Raw genomic sequence first — 14,866 nt, 5'->3', positions numbered from 1 at the left:
CTGGTTGAAATGTAAAACCAATGATGTACAAGTAGCCTACATGATGGACCATGTATTGTACATTATTGACTTGTTGTACCATGTATGGTACACTTATTGAACAACAAGCTGACAAGGCATGTAAACGGCAAGTTTTTAAATGGGACACATGTTGATGCCAAAGCACCCAACTGAAAGAAAACGGGTTTATGTGTAGTAGTACTGTAGTTTGGTGTAAATTGTGACAAGTAAAATAGTATAGCCAATAATATTAGTGCCGCGGTGAGGCGCTCCTCTTCAGCAAGATGGCTGCATTGCTGCGCCGAAATATGCTAATGTAACGATTCGTCGTACGGCGGTGTCGCGTAAAAAATAATTACGCAGATCTTCAAGCCCACAGCGCGTCACGCCGCGGTGCCTTGTGAGCTTGTAGATTAGCACTTTATTTCGGATAGTGGCATCCTGGTCGAAATGACGCAAGAAGCCACAGTTTACGTTCAGTTCCACACACACACAGTGCTACGGGTGTTCACACACACATGCATTACACACACAGCTCCCCTCCCGCTCGAGCGCCTCAAAGCCCAGTTATTCTCTAGTGGACCGAACGGAACCGGTTCATCAAAGTAAGTACGAGTCGACAGTCGTAAAAAGCACACGCGTGCACGTATAATGTAATTGTTTCTGTAGGTTTCTTTTGTTGTTGTTCCCTAAGTAATGTAATGTACGAGTGTGTGTGTGCGTGTGCTGCTGTGATTATACCCCGGCGCTTTTCCTTTCCTTTCCCTTCCTTCCTGCATCTTGGGGGTTCGTTTTTTAGTCGATGCATGTTTAGGTACATTTTTAAGTGCAAATGCCAGGACAGCATCGGCACAATCTTTGGACGAAACACGAGACGAGACGAATACTGTGATGTATTTCGCTTCATGGTGTGAGTGATTGTTGTGCCGCTTTTGGGCTTCGGGGAGCCGTTGGCTCATTTTGCATTTTGATTTTCTTTTCGACATCCTCGTTGGTTTAGTTTGGTTGGTTGGCCCTTGTGTCGTGCTGCTGCCAGTCACCAGTCTCTACCTCCTGGCTGCACAGTAGTACACACACAAAAAATTGCGTGATTGGACTGGAGCAACAAGCTCAGAGAAGGGAAGACAACCCTGGCTTGTTGTGCGGGGAGGCTACGGGGCCGTTAATCGTTTTGGATATGAAAGAATGTGTGCATACACGTAGCGTAGACCCTGGCTGTGTATGCTCCCTCTGCCCTGCTCTCTCCCTCTCTCTTCTCTTCCCCATTGGGGGAACAATGCCCCCAGTGTCCTCACGCAGCGCAGCTGGACACAGCTGTGTTTAGCCCCGTTGCCACCACGGCAGAGGTCCGCTGCCCTGGTCCTCGTCTGGTCTGTTTGTTCAGCATCATGTTTGCAACTGCACTTTTTTTAGTAGTGGTGCTAGTGAAATCCCCAATGTTAAATTATGGCCTCAATGTTAAACGGAGCGGAATACGGGGGTGTCCAGTTAGGATTTTTGTACACGCTCGATGCTACAAATAGACAGCAGGCTAAAGGGGATAATACGGTAGCCTACTTTAGTAGTGGTAGGAGTTTCTGTCCCTTTGGTATGGCAAAAGTCGTTCAAGGTACCGAGGCCCCCTTAAAAGCTCTGATAGGGATTTATGCTAAACAGCTAAAGCTATCCCAACAGTGGGGTTCTCGTTTGTCTGGCATATTCTCGTTATTTATTAGTTGCAGACTCACCCACCATGAACTGTCAGATCAATAGATTAGGGTTGGTCGTTGTATAACGCTCTGCTATGTAGGTTGACTTGTCCAACTTTATAGCAGGGTGCATAACACCCTGCTATCTGACCAGCAGCAGCTTACTGTACATCAAGGCTATATGGGTTAAGAAGATGCACCAGAAATGCTGTGATTGGGTGTCCGTGTTGCAAGTACCCCTCCCTCTTTTACTATAATTTATTTGTCCGGATTGATCCACGTCCTCCATCTACCTCTCTCTACCTCCATCACTCTTACCAGAAGTGTGTGTGACTGTGTGTGTGCATGCGTGTGCGCGCAGACTCATGTCCATGATTCATTGGTCGCATATGGCTTTGGTTCCGGTGACTACTGGCTAGCAGTAGAGAAAGCGGCAAGCCCACTGCACAGCTAGCTGACTGGAATAAACACGTATTTCTTTCTCCCTGCCTGTCTCTCTAATATGTTTGTCTTTCTTCTGTCTATGTCTGGATGTCTGTCTACTCTGTAGTGTATTTCTATGATCCGAATTCTCTCTCCACTGCTTCTCAGTCAGTCAGTGGGATCTATTATTAGTCATAGTGCTCTCATCTTCCTGTGTACTCTCTACGCATCATCTGGCAGTGCGTACATCAGTGGCCTGTTCACCTTGTGGCCATCAGGAGTGGATTGGGCTGGTTTTGGAGGCAATTCAGGTGATTGTCTGTTTTGAGTCATGATGCAACATCAGTGACATCTATCTGTGAGGAGGAGGAGGGTATCCATGGTTACCACGATGTCTTCCCTGTGTGTGAGTGTGGGGCTCACCGTGCCCATTCCCATGACTGTGTCATATTGTGTGAGGGGTGTGTTTGGACTGGTCTCTGCATGGCAGCAGTGCTGTGCTGAGCTGAGCGGTGTTCGGTGTCATTGGAGGTTTTCTATATTGCAGTGCAGAAAGTACAAGGCCAGCACAACATGATCCCTGTTAGGTTCTGCTCGTCGGTCTGTCAGTCGTCTTGACTGATTGGCTGGCTTGGCTGGCTGATTGTCTGTATGTAACAAAGCTCAAGCACAGTCTGTGGGCCTGTGCTTTACCTCAAAACCACAACACTGTCTGCATCTGAGTGATGTCTTCATCTCTGCTGTTCACTCACTTCACTGTCTGTCTGTCTGTCTGTCTGTCTGTCTGTCTGTCTGTCTGTCTGTCTGTCTGTCTGTCTGTCCATAGACATATATACATAGACGCCCCTTCCGGCTCTGAGGCGTGTGTCAAAATTGAAGGCACTATTTTCCCGACATTCCTTGCGAAGAATAGCGGAAGCAAAGCGGAAGCTTGTCAAGCTTCCGCGTGCGTAACATAAGTCCCGGAAAAGACGCGCTGTGATTGGCCAGTAGTCACTTGAGTGACAGCGAGAGACATGGAGGATTCACATGAGTGACGTCACTCGGGCAGCGACGCAGTCGCATTCAGCAAATGCCTTCAGCACTTCTAAATAAGAAAGCTGCGGAGAACTGTTGCTTTGTGTTCACTCTTTTAATGTTTTCTGTTAGTAATCTAATCCCCCCTGGCTCTGATGTTGTATTGTTAATAACTTTGTTGTTTGTGTTTGTTTGTTTGTCTTGTTTTGTAATGTATATTGTCATGACTGTTATAAAGATTTGTTAAAAAAAAAAGAAGCCTTCAGCACTGCACTTCCGCCTTCATTGGGATACACGTCGCTCCAATGAACTGCAGCGGCAAATGAGGCGTCTATGTATATATGTCTATGTGTCTGTCTGTCTGTCTGTCTGAGTCACAAAGCTGCACTGCTGATGATGGGAAATGTTGGATGCGACCTATTTTTGGAGTGTATTTCTGTGGGTCCTCTTTTGAGTCACCTAGAATACTTTTTGCACGTGATGATGTTTGTCTGTCTGTCACACGTACAGAGCAGTATATCCCAACGGCTGTGTTTACAATGTAGATTGTGTTCAGAGTCCAGTGTGGGCAGTACATCAGGAGGACATGGCTCAGGACTCCTATCTCTCATATCATTCTATCTCCCCTCTCTGTTTAATTTAAGTTCTCTCTATCTGTTTATCCATCACTATGTTGGCTGTTTCATTCTTTCCCTCTCTTGCATTCTCGGTGTGAAGTGCAGCATGGACTTTCTCCAAACTGCCATCACTCAGTAGTCGGAACATAATCTGTCTCTGATCTCAGCAGTGAGTCAATCAGACATAGGCTAAGGCTATACTGTATATATATATATATATATATATATTAGTCTGACCGCTTGACTGCTGTGTAAACGTCACAGTTAATATATTAACATTCATGAGCTTAAAGTAACTGAACAAACAAACATTTATCTTGACTTGGGCTCACAATGCAGAACAAAACAATGCAACGTTAAGTATAGTATACTACAATGAATGACATTACAATAGCAAAGTAATATATCATTTTTATTGCAGTATGCAACAGAATTGATTATATGATTTAGAAGACGTGATGATACATTATAAGGCCCCTGTCTCGAGGCTATGTAAGAAACCATTAATTTCTTGGGTATTATTGGGGACTATTGACACGACAGTTTCCGTGAACTGAACAGCTTGATTGCTCACGGCTGTAGGAAGGCCTATGCCTCTGTAGTGTAATGGGGAAAATTAGTTTTTAGATGCTCCGTTCTGCATCTGTGTGCGGAATATTGGGTATATTACACCACCAGCCATTTTGATACTCATGATACTGAATAATTTCCAGCTGGTTTGTTAAAAGCAAAAGCAAGGCTAATATAGGCACATATTTCAAATGAATTCTATTCACACCAACGTGAAACAGTTCCTGCTGGAGCGCGGACTCATTAGGGAACCGACATACGCATGCACAGGCACACATACATGCACGCACGCACGCACGCGCACACACACACTAAGCAGCACACTCCCCATTTACATCCACATTGATATTTATTTTCTTTAGTAGAGGTAATTTCCATTAAATATTCATAGTGCCATTCTTCTATTATGCTACTTGTGGATTCATTTGTTAGCAGTGCGAGAGAGCCTTGAGCTTGTGTCGCTGTTGTTTTGGTGACGGTCAGTTCTGTCTTGCTGCAGGTCTGGCCATGTGCAACTGTTGGTCAGATGAAGAACAGACACCCACATGAGACACAATGTAGCAGCCACTGTATGCCATAAACCATGTCCTACTCTTACTTGTAGATCCAGAACCAGTCTGTGGGATGCTGCTCTTTTTCCACTGTGACGGAGTTCAAACCAGGGAAGCGAAGCAGCATTTTAGTATGGCACATTGTCTGGTGAGTCCCACATTACGCTGCCATTTCAGACTCATTTCGCACGTACTTTTCAAACTTGCCAACATACAATAAGATTTTGAAATTGTTGCTTTCCTGCTGCATTGGCTAGTGTACAACTGTTACCAGTCACATTCAACATTAGGCCATTGGCCAGTGTACAACTGTTACCAGTCACATTCAACATTAGGCCATTGGCTAGTGTACAACTGTTACCAGTCACATTCACCATTAGGCCATTGGCTAGTGTACAACTGTTACCAGTCACATTCAACATTAGGCCATTGGCTAGTGTACAACTGTTACCAGTCACATTCAACATTAGGCCATTGGCTAATGGCTAGTGTACAACTGTTACCAGTCACATTCAACATTAGGCCATTGGCTAGTGTACAACTGTTACCAGTCACATTCAACATTAGGCCATTGGCTAGTGTACAACTGTTACCAGTCACATTCAACATTAGGCCATTGGCTAATGGCCAGTGTACAACTGTTACCAGTCACATTCAACATTAGGCCATTGGCTAATGGCCAGTGTACAACTGTTACCAGTCACATTCAACATTAGGCCATTGGCTAATGGCTAGTGTACAACTGTTACCAGTCACATTCAACATTAGGCCATTGGCTAGTGTACAACTGTTACCAGTCACATTCAACATTAGGCCATTGGCTAGTGTACAACTGTTACCAGTCACATTCAACATTAGGCCATTGGCCAGTGTACAACTGTTACCAGTCACATTCAACATTAGGCCATTGGCTAGTGTACAACTGTTACCAGTCACATTCAACATTAGGCCATTGGCTAGTGTACAACTGTTACCAGTCACATTCAACATTAGGCCATTGGCCAGTGTACAACTGTTACCAGTCACATTCAACATTAGGACATTGGCTAGTGTACAACTGTTACCAGTCACATTCAACATTAGGACATTGGCTAGTGTACAACTGTTACCAGTCACATTCAACATTAGGCCATTGGCCAGTGTACAACTGTTACCAGTCACATTCAACATTAGGCCATTGGCTAGTGTACAACTGTTACCAGTCACATTCAACATTAGGCCATTGGCTAGTGTACAACTGTTACCAGTCACATTCAACATTAGGCCAAACATGTTCTGCTTGGGGGCAGAACAGGACAGCTGTGGATTCACCTAGCTGACTATCTTTCCCCATTGGCTGACTATATTGCATAGCCTTGTGGAATGCTCCAGGGATTCTGACTCACAACGGAGAATTAGTTATGCTACTATCGATCAGACATAATGTAACATCCTATTTTCCAGTCAAGCATATGGCTGCAGCCATCAATTTGAATACACTTTGTTTACCTTCTGCCTAGGAATAACAGTATGGTACCAAAATACCACAGTATTTCACTGTTTTACCCCCCACCTTCCATTTTAATTAAACTTACTATGGCTCATTTAGCATTGTAACATTTACATCAAAATATCTAATGCAACAACACTCCTTACAACAGGGGTTCTCAACGTTTTTGGCGGGCGGGGGTCGCCTACCCACCACCAATACAAATTAACCGCTATAATAACCTCCAAAACAGAAAATACATCATAAAGAAACACTGAAACCAGATATATTCATTAAGGAAAGTTTATGCATGCACTATGTGTACTATATGTAAACTCTAAATCTACATTTTCCAGCCATTCAGTTGCAAAAAAAACCTTTTTTTTGAATGTTGAACTCAGAATGTTTATGTAAGGATCCATATGCACGTATTTGTTTAGGACTGGTTATTGAATAAATTACTTTTGGAGAGATTGTATTAGGACTGCCACTATTGATTATTTTCATAGCAATTATTCTACAGATTAATTTTGTTGAATAATCGGATGTGCCCACTTGTCCTAGGCGCCATCTCTAATCGCTATTAGCAGGGATGCATTGGCTAGGAGTGGAAGCTACAGATTCCACCCATCCAATCCAATGCATCTGCATTGGATGGGTGGCGTTATCATGTGCAGGTTGATTTCAGCCTCTGCTCTGGTGGTGAAGTAGCTGGCATGCATCCACTTTCATCTAGCTCTTGTGGTGGTGATTTGCTCCAGGATTCTAGATAAAGTGTTCTTGCTGGCTCTATTGTCACTGTTTGCAGGTCTTGCTGTTGCTGCTTCCAGAACAGAAGCGTCTCCTGGCCCAGTACTGCTCTAGGAAGTACCAGCTTGATGGCATATTCAGTGCAACAGATACACATGATTCTATTTTATCTTTTACGAATACCGTATCTCAAGAAAATCCCAGCTTAATTTGATTGATTTGATCTGAATCTTCTTCACCGTCTCTAGAAGGATGTTGCTGGTTATAAGCAGGGTTTCAGAGCCATGTCGAGGGCATTTGTGAATTCATGAACAGGGAGTGGAGCTGGCTAATATCCTCCAAAATGGTGATTATTGTATCTGGTATCTTGTTGGCATGAGATGAGCTCCTATCCCCAGATGAAATGGAACAGACATCCTGCTGCTGCTTCAGTAATACCAACACCATTGAGAAGGAGGAGCTCCACCTGTTTTACCACGCTGTGGATCAGGGCATGGTCAGGGAGCCTCAGGTCTTTCCGATTTTTCTTGAGCTCCTGTTTCAATTCCAGTTTAGTGAAAAGACGTACAGTACAGGTGTCTGCAAGGCCCTGACTGCTGTCTGTGCCCTCGCTGTGACCTGGGGCTTTAGAAATGGCCAAGTTGAGGAGGTTGTGCTCAAAGCAGCTTAACCACACCCAAGCATGTGTGGGCCGGATGGCCCGGGACCTCTTCAATTTTCCCCCTGTATGTTCAAAGCCTGGAGCATATTCTCTATCATCTCTGCAGTATGGGCATGTGGCCTTCAGGAAAATACATTGTTTCAGACATCAGCTGCCAATCGGAGGAGAGAGAGAGTGCACTGTTAAAACTAATGGTACAGTTCACTGCTGCTGGGCTAGAGTTCTGTGGTTGCTGAAACACACCCTGTCTGGCACCACCTTGTCCACAGTTGGTCACACTTGACTTCACTGTACAATTGGGGAATCTCTTTGCTTGAAAAAAGTAGATTGAGTTAATGAATCAATCACTTAGATGGCACATTGTACAGTGGGGCAGCTATCCTCTGCCTTCCTCCAGATTGTTTTGACCACTTGGAAAGGCATCATGTCTTTTGCTATAAAATATGCCACTGCATGTTTCCGTTCCTTTGCCTGCTTCTATATAGACCCATATTTCACACCCTGTGGCAAAAGACTCTTTGAATTTGTTCTGACTTGAGGAAGAGCTACTTGCTTTCCCATCCTAATGGAAAAACAACTGTTTCAATATTCAAGATAGCCAGCAATGTGAAGTCAAGTGTCATGTTTAATTTCCCCCCTCCTTGCTGTCATGAGTGGAGTTGTGGATGGGTAACCCTGTACCGTAGTGGCATGCGATCCATGCATGTGCATTGCACCGTATAGGCGGTAGGCATGGTATTACAGGGAAAGGCTTTCTGTTTAGAACCATGGTTGCCTGAAACCGTGGTAGCTAGGTCTATACCTTAACCCGGCACACCTTTGTTTGATGTTGGGTGGCGCAAGAACATTGGGCAAGCAAGGTTAAATGTCAATTAGGCTCCTCAAATGGTTTGAGGCTAGATTACTAACCGCACTCTGTAGTGTACTCATTTGCCCCTTTCTCCTTATCGTCTGTGTTATTTTTGTCGCTCCCTCTCTCTCCATCTTTCTCTGTCTCTCTCTCTCTTTCTAAGCCACAAAGGAGACAGGAAATGGCCATAGCCATGGAGACATCTCATTTTCAGCTGGTTTTATGAGCCTTAACCACTTAAGCTGTACACTTCACTGTACGACAAATAGCGAAAATAGCCGATGTACAAGCTCACAAACCATGCCATTGTGACATGTTATGAGCTTGGAGATCTTCTATGTTTTGAGAGCTCCTATGTCCAGCTTTGAGGGTGTGTGTAAACGCAAAAATTGTCCTAACACAAACATTAAATGCCATTAAAAATTAATGGCCAGTTTTGAGGGTGTGTGTAAACACAAACATTGCGTAAACACAAACATTGAAGACGAAGGTGAGGACGCAAATTCTGATTGGCCGGAATGAGATGATGTACGATGATAAGAGTGCCCCTCACTTAGTCACTTCACACAGGTGTGATTTTATTAAAGGTTTTTCTTAAAGAAATTGGAAAATTCTCCCACAATAGGGAGGTCGGTAAAAACATGGTAGCTCTTGCCAAAAGTTGCGCGTAGTTGGAGGCGACGAGCTGTCCAGAATCTCCAGATAAGAATATTAGTCCCTCACTGCTTCAACCAGCACATGCTTCAGCAATGTGCTTTAGCTCCTGTGTGCGCTGCCACTTGACGTGTGTGTCTCATTGTCAGTCACAAGGCCATACCCCGGTTCCCCCCGACCAGAACAGTGGAGCTGTTATATCGTCTCACCCCCCCTCTCTCTTCCCCATCCCTCCCTCCATGCCCACTTCTCACACTCATCTCACACTCATTACAATGGTGCCGCTCACTGCTCTCCTCATTTGCGAACGGGGAGCGAGAATAATAAATGGACACGCACACTTGGGACCATAGCACACCTTGTTGAGTGTCTCTACCACATGCATGTTGTTATTGCGTGTGTGTGTTGTTTACTGGGCACACATGCATTTTGTGTTTGTGCGTGCCATGCATGCATGCTGTTGGCAGAGCTTTGTATGTGCGTGTGTGTTGTTGGCGTGAGCTTAACAGGCTTGTCGGGCTTGATGGAGTGCTTAAACTGAGACAAGTGTAGAGGAAAGGTGCAGCATTTTGCTGCCTGGCTAGTGTAAATATTATGACGCGTTGGCTCAAGAGTTGCACTGGATCTCTCGTCCTGTCAACGACAGTAAGACAGACACACAACAGTGCAGTAAAATCCTCAGTGTTAATTTAACTCAGAAGTTCTGAGTACAAATAGTTCAGAGTACAAATGGGCTTACAGCTCCTTTTGACACACTGCCAGACTGGATTACCAGCCAAGGTGCCCAGACGGCTACGCCAGCCGCCCGGGCCTCATATCCATATTTTAACCTTTTTCTACTTCATCATAGGATCATACTACAGCGTCTCAAAAAAGCATACAAAATAGTATATCGGCCCGGACTGGGCACCTAGGCTGCTGAGCCTGACGGTGTGCCACAGGTTTGACTCCCGATCCTGACGGCCTTTGACGTGTCTCCCCCCACCATCTCTCTCCCCATTTCCTGTCAGTCTACTTTCAACCTATCAATAAAGGCAGAAAAAGCCAAAAAAATATCTTATTTTTTTTAGCATATCCACAAGCTCGAAACGCAGAACGAAGCGATGCGTTGAAAAGTAACAGTTTTGGACATATTTCCACCCGACAGATTATATGTACACAGTTCTGAGTTGAATCAATGATAGATATTACTGTGCTGCACAGAGTAGTTGATTCTCAGCCAGTGAGCTCAAGTGTACTACAGTTGTCGGAATAATAATATATTATGATTGTGATGTCAGAACAGGCCAGCTCCATGTATGGAGATGTCCAGAGCCCAGGCAGGGGCTTTTGTGCCGTTTCTGGATGGGGCGAACGGTTCTCGAGTTATGTATATTACAGACGTACATACATTTATATTAGGATGCAGATTGGATAAGAGCATCAGCAAAATTCCTACAAAGTCAAAGGATAAACGAACCATTAAGATTGAATGTATAATCACAGACATTTTCTTCATAATAATGTCTATCAGTCTTTGCCATTCAGATGATTTTATATGTTATTACTATACAATCAATCATACTTGGCATAATGTGACATTTGTGAAGTGTTGTGGAGCATGGAGAAGTGGTTCACTGCTCCGAGCCTGGGGACCTAGACTACTGCCAGTTTTATATTATTCTAGGAGTCTATGTGTAATTAACTGCCTAGAACCGTGGGAATTAATTACTCTCAATTCCATTCACAGTATGCAGAAAATCACCTTAAGTCAAAATGGATCTCTGACTTGAAAGCTCAAACAAAATGGCAATGTTGTTGAGTCCCAAGGAGCAGCTTTGAGAGCCACCTGCATACATGTTTTGTCCTCAGAATAAGACTTCGGGGATACTACTACACACAAACTATTATGCATGAATAAATTAAACCCCAATTAAATCATCATGGTTAAAAACGTATTGTATTGATTTTGAGGGGAGTAGAACACCATAAACTAATCTCAAGTGCAGGTGCAAATAACAGCTTTTCTTACTTGGGTACCATGACATTGGACATAATTGAAAAAAGAAAACCCTTGCATAGAGGACTGCACTGACGAGCCCAGTTTGGTAGGTTGCTTTTCCATGACTGCATGGTACTGGCTAAACTCTAGTGTTCCATTGGGCACTGGTACTGTGTTTGGTATCATCCCTGTTGAGGTTCCAACTGTGAGCTAAGGCGATGCCAAAAGGTGATGTGAAATAAATCACTAACTGCAGACTGCTGATTGGTCCGAGAGAATCGTAGCGTCATCGTGTCATCATGACGTACTCTCTGATACAGCATGGAAGCTTCCAGATACTGTAGACCAGTGATTCTCAACCATTTTAATTTCAAGGACCCCCAGTTTGACGTCATGCATTAGGCCTCGGACCCCCATTTGATGGCATTTCTATCTCTGTGACCCCAATTCATATTGTAAAATATATATTAATTTAATTCTGAGGGTGTACAAATGTGTACACTCTCTGAGTTACAGAGCCATAATGGTCAATGTGGTTCATAGTTAGGGAGTGGGGACACCTGGAACTCCCTCAAGGACCCCTGTGGGTCCCTGGACCCCACTTTGAGAATCACTGCTGTAGACAAACTTTTAAACTAGCCGTAGTAATAGTGAAATTAATCACTGTTGACCAAATGTATGGCCTATTTACCGCCCAATTATTTTGGGCGGATAAGTGTCAATTTGGGGGTCCTTGACATGAAAACAATTAGGAACCACTCGACTAGAAAAACTTTCAAGGCCATTGGACTGCGCATACAACAGAATTAATGGTATTGTGAATTATGTATTGTGAAACTGAAAGGTAATGCGTTCAATCCCAACAAAACCCGTTGTGTCATCAACAGCTGGCTACCCTGGCACAGCGTACCTAAATTAAAGACTGAACCGCTTGCTTGCTTATTATCGGTCTCAATGAAAACACCTGCAGTGCATTGAATGTAAAAATGGTTTAAATTGTACATGTTGAAGTATGGGCGGATTGGGCGTGTGGTCTTCAGGAAAATACATTGTTTACACAGTCCTGTCCATGCCACTGGTCAATTAATTGGTTTATTGACTAGACTAGAAGGCCCAGTTTGACTGCAGGTATTGGATTGTGTGAAGCCTGTCCCCCCCTCCTTCCCATGCCTCCACTACTCTTTCTCTTCCCAGGCTGCCACCCGTTGTTTACTCCCAGCCAGGCACGCCCATCAGGTAGAGAGGGAAGTAATCAAGAGAACATGGAAGGGAATAAGTACACAGAATAACAACACCCATCCCGAAGCTTGTAACAGTCTCTGCCAAACCTACTCACTACTAGCACTTCCCTCTTTCCCCCCAGTCTAATAGAGTCAATACCCTTCGATCCCCCTCTCTCTCTCTCTCTCTCTCTCTCTCTCTCTCTCTCTCTCTCTCTCTCTCTCTCTCACTCAGCCAGTTTTTCAGGCTCTTCTCCGTTTGCTCACACTGCCTCTGGCAAAGCACTATGTTTGAGAAAGCTGTGTGTGCATGTGCACGTGCGCGCAGTTTGTATGAGACCTGTTACCCCACTCACTCACACGCACACAACTGTGCTTGTGCGCATGTGTGTTGTTTTCGCAAGCAAATGCCCTGTGTGTGGACGTCCACACACATCTCCCCCCACAGTCCTTTTGAGTTTCTCCTTTGAAAAACATACTTTTTAGAGGGAGCTTGTTCACACAACTGAGACTAGGTCATGTGTCCCGCCATCTCCAGGTATGCAGGCCCAGGCACGTCTGTGCATTTCCCAAACCGATGCTCATTCCCAGAGCTTTGTCCATTCAGCATGTGTTTAAGAGTGTCTTTTGGCCTTACATACAAATGATATTGACTTACTGGACACAAGGGGTGAAAATTAAAAAAAGGGTAAAACATTTGCCTCTTGCCAGATGGCTTCCTTCAGTAAGCGTGGTTTAAGTTCAACTTGGAAGGATGCAAAACTAGCTGGCTAACATGACATTTTTGTCTCTAAATGAAGCTACAATACGATTTAGCTTTTGAGGCATTTTGAGCCGATTGCACAGACGCGTTTCAACGATTGCATGCGAGTTGGCAAATGGTGCAATATAGCCTTTAGTTAGACAAAGTGCTTTGTGCATTACATATGATTCAACCATTCTCACACTGTCACACGTTTACACACCTATAGCCAAGAAGGCGACTATGCAAGCAAGACACCAACCTGCACCTCGGGAGCAGTTAAGAGTTAAGCTGCTTAACCCTTAACTTAAGCATCTTGCTCAAGGACACACTAAGCCAGGGGAATCCGCGGATCGATCTGGGAACCTTCCGATTCCCAGACGGCCACTCTGCATTCTGGGCCAGAATAAAGATTAGGTTGTGTGTATGTTGTGTCCTGTATGTGTGCCTGTGTAGAAAAAGATGGATGGACAAGGTTGGTGGTACTTGCCTTGGTATCAGGGTCTTAGAGGACTTGCCAGAGTGAGTGTCCCATTGACACACTTCCACATCTGTTGCAGCGAGCCAACAGCCTGCGGCGGGGAAAAGATAGAGCCGCATTGTCCTGCGGGTCAACACAACAACACCACCAAGTTCCTTATTCACTGCCCCCGTTTATCCGCATTGTAGTGCAGTTAAAGATTTGTTTTTGGCTTTTCTGCCTTTATTGATAGTGTCAAGTGAAGATAGACAGGAATGAGGGAGAGGGGGAGAGAAATGCAGCAAAGGTCGTCATGAACGGGACTCGAACACGCAACGCCCAAAGCCTATATGTGCAGCCGTTTCGACCGAAAATCAACCGATAATTCCCAGTAGGTTACTTATTAAGCCGATCTTATCTAGCCGGTCGGCTCGTCTGGAGCCTACTGGCTGCGATTGGCGTTGATGACACGTTAACCGATCTTATCGGTCTATTCAGGTCTACTGGACATACTGGGAGCCTACTGAAAATGACAAGCCTCCTCATACCCTCCCCTAAACTTAACCGCAAGCATGTCGCAGCACGGTCCTAATATTAACGCATGTTCGCCAACCTTAATCCTGTCGTTTTGGTCTACTGCCTACTAAAAACGACAAGCCTCCTCATACCCTCCCCTAAACTTAACCGCAAGCATGTCGCAGCGCGGTCCTAATATTAACGCATGTTCACCAACCTTAATCCTGTCGTTTTTTTTCCCAGTCGACAGGCATGCCCATACTCGTCGAAAACAATCGTACTGATCCGAACTGATAACTGCGGTCTTGTCCATTGATAACAGTCGAAGCGGGTGATATGTGGCATGCGCCTGGACCACTTGGCCAGCGGGCGCCCCAGTGCAGTTAGTTTTGAGTCAGGTTTGACAAGAAACAGCCAGTACTGTTTAGGTGTAGTCTAAATGTATAACCTAATTAGCAGCTGTCTGTCTTGGCTCTAGCATGTTCTCTCTGCTCAATAGCTGTAAGACTGGCTGGACCGTACAGTATGTATTGGTCCTTTACTGTAGTATTGCTTGTATTCAGTGTGGTATAAACATATAGATCAAAGACGGGCATGCAGATAGAGAGCTCTGTAGTGGAAATGCATCAAGGGCACTAAGATTTATTTAACCCATTTAGGTCTGACCTCGAAATTAAAAAAAAATCTTCTAAATCCTC

General features: G+C 44.6%; 1 protein-coding gene across 5 annotated transcripts in view; it reads left to right on the top strand.

Annotated features, from left to right (window-relative positions):
* The first annotated feature begins 468 nt into the window (after positions 1–468).
* LOC306927101 (uncharacterized protein C1orf21 homolog) overlaps positions 469–14,866 on the top strand; it is a 47,096-nt gene continuing 32,698 nt past the window's right edge. For 2 of the 5 annotated variants that reach the window (XM_079506757.1, XM_079506754.1), the window contains exons 1-2: positions 469–605; positions 4,920–5,014. The gene's annotated coding sequence lies outside the window, so the exon portion shown is untranslated. Of the gene's footprint in view, positions 606–779; positions 911–4,919; positions 5,015–14,866 lie in introns of those variants that run through there. The other 3 variants (XM_079506758.1, XM_079506755.1, XM_079506756.1) reach the window with 2 other exon arrangements.

Source organism: Electrona antarctica, assembly GCF_951216825.1.
Source record: "Electrona antarctica genome assembly, chromosome: 7".
NCBI classification, from domain to species: Eukaryota; Metazoa; Chordata; class Actinopteri; order Myctophiformes; family Myctophidae; genus Electrona; species Electrona antarctica.
This window is presented reverse-complemented; position numbering and strand designations above follow the sequence as displayed.